The following is a 2,833-nucleotide window of genomic DNA, read 5'->3' as shown; positions in this document are numbered from 1 at the left end:
ACAGTGCATATGCTCTTAGGCCTTGGATCATGACTCCGTTTTTATCACCCAGCAATGATTCAGAGAGGCAATACAACAATGCACATAAGAGGACCAGGAACCTCATAGAGCGCACCTTCGGACTCCTGAAAGCAAGATTCAGATGCCTCCACCGCAGTGGAGGTGCCCTCCAATATACCCCCATTACCGCATTCAAAATTGTGGTCGCATGCGCCATCCTCCACAACATAGCCACCCGACGTGGGCTACCTCTCACCCCCGCAGACCCAGATCCTGATGATGAAGAGCAAGAACAACCACATCGCCATCATGGGGATAGGAGTATAGCTAATCAAGGCAGACTGAGACGGGAACACATCGCAACACAATATTTTGGAAGGTACGTGCCAACTCCTACCATACTCAACTATTGACCAAAAACTCAATTTGTTAAGTGGAACAAAAATAACTATTTTTATTAGTGCATTAATGAAACTATTTACAAGTACTGAATGTCCATGGGCATTAAAATGCAAACCAGGCATGTGGCACATTGACGTCATGTGCCACTTCTTATGGTCCAGGGTGATCTCTAAGACCTTCTGCCCCTCCTGCCAGCCTGGCTGCTCCCTGGTGCTTCTGTGGTGCTCTGCCTGCTACTCCTGAGCACCCTGCTGTCAGTGACAGAGACACTGCTCACGGTCGAGCCCTCCTCACTGTCCTGGGGTGTTTCCCCTGTGCCCCTCAACATATTCTGTGTCTCCATCATGTCTATGATGTGGGTCAGACGTCCCAGGCCCCTTGCCACATCCCCAGCAAAATGGCCCATTTCCACCTGCAGCCCAACTGTCCTCCTCGACAGGCCTGTGGTGTTCATGGCGAGCCTGCCGATGGATGTGGCCATCCTGTCCAGTCTGTGCAGGAGCTGACGGTCCCTGCGCCGCCCACCCTCGGCCTGGGCCAGTAGTCCTCCCGCCAGTTCCCTCATGGCAAGGGCAAGGTCCCCAGTGTTATTGCAGATCATGTCCATCCTTGAGTTCAGGTGCTGCATGCTGGCATGGTTATTGCGCACGAAGCGGTGCAGCACACCACTAATCCTCCCTAAAATTCGATTTTGTAGGTGCTGACCATGCAGCAGATGTGCCTCACTGGTGCTGGGAGGAAGTAGCCCGGATGCAGACTGCAGCCCTGATGTAATGGACCTGCAACGCCTGCACAGCAGTGGCTGCCCTGTGCTTTCACCTGTCTCATCCCTGCCTGTTGCTGGGGCAGCCTCTTGTGATATTGTTGCAGCAGGTGTGGCTACTGCAGGGATGCTGTTGACCGTGCAGGTGGGGGTGCTGGCGGGTCCTGAGGTGTCCTCATGGGGCTGGCTGCTTGGAGTAGTGGTGGTGTCTTTTTGGAGACCTGTGGGACATGGGGAACAGACTGTCAGTGTCTACTATCTATTGCACACTTCATAATAAACATTTGCCTATGAACTGCCTACTTGACTGCATTTCCCATAATGCATCATTCTGGCATTTGCTACCCTGAAATGGAGCTATCTTGGTTGTGCATGCCCCTGTGTACATGGTGGGTGGGGGTATGGCATTGATAGGGGTACAGGCATATCACATGGTACTCACCGGTTGATGTGCTGGGCTCTGAGGTGTCCAGGTCCCCAAATCCAGACACTGCCTCCTGCTCCAAGGTTTCCTCCACCCTTTCTTCCAGGGGTGTGGGTGGTGGCACAGACGATGGTCCCCCTCCTGTGCCTCTCATCTCCCGGAGCCTTTCAGCCACCCTCTCCTTGGTCCGGGAGCGGAGGTCATACCACCTTTTCTTTATGTCGTCTATGGTCCTATGGCTCACCCCCAGGGAATTTATCTTGTCCTGTATGTCCTGCCACAGCTGTTTCTTGGTGGCTTCAGGAACATTGAGGGCTGATTTACCAAACAAGTCATCATAGTGCTGACAGCATTCGTCTGTCAGCACCTCCAGCTCCCTCTCAGAGAATTTCATCTTCCTCTTCCTTGGTGTTCCCTCCATGGCAGCTGCTGTTTGACCTGTGTGTAGTTCGACAGTTATAAAAGGGTGTGGTCCTCCCTCCTCCCAGGTGTATTAGTAAACTTCCTGGCTGTGATGTCATCATCATGTGCCAGGAAGTGTTTCCAGAGTGTTCTGGAGTGGTTTCTGGAGTGTTCTGCTGCACCTGTAATCAATTTACAAGTTAATCGCAATTTGCGACATCTACTCGCTAATTGCGAGTTCGTTTTTTGCACACTCGCAAAAAGCGACCTCGCAATCGGCGGACTCGCACACTGCGTTGCGAGTCCGGGTGCGAGTCGCTATTTCGGCACGTTTTTTTTGCCTGCATTCCAATTTGCGACTCGCATTTTGCGAGTCGCATCAACTCGCAAAATGCGAGTCGCAAATTTTTTGTTTGCTACATCTGGCCCTTACTCTCAATATCAAATGATAAACATACAGAAACAATATGGCTGTCCAAAGTGGCAAAAAATCGCAATCTAATTAAAGCTTGAGTTACTACACATTCTAAGGTTACAGTGCAAATTAATAGCAGGAATAACTGTGCAAATGATATTACATATATTTAGATTCAGCAAAGAAAATACATCAACTGTTAACACATGTAGTGAACCTCATCAGTGAGAACCCTAACTAACACCAGATTAGAATAGCATGTTTGGGCTTCATGCAACACAGTTTAGTCACACAAATTTGGAAAAACAACTAACTATAGCTCTATCAAAATAGCGGCTGGTACCTAGAAACAAAAAGCAAATAGACATAACATTCAGTATCATAATCAGTATACCTGTCCTCAAATGGTTCAGCAATCTGTGACAGT

This window comes from Pleurodeles waltl, chromosome 9 (assembly GCF_031143425.1).
Source record: "Pleurodeles waltl isolate 20211129_DDA chromosome 9, aPleWal1.hap1.20221129, whole genome shotgun sequence".
In the NCBI taxonomy this organism is placed as follows: Eukaryota; Metazoa; Chordata; class Amphibia; order Caudata; family Salamandridae; genus Pleurodeles; species Pleurodeles waltl.
This window is presented reverse-complemented; position numbering follows the sequence as displayed.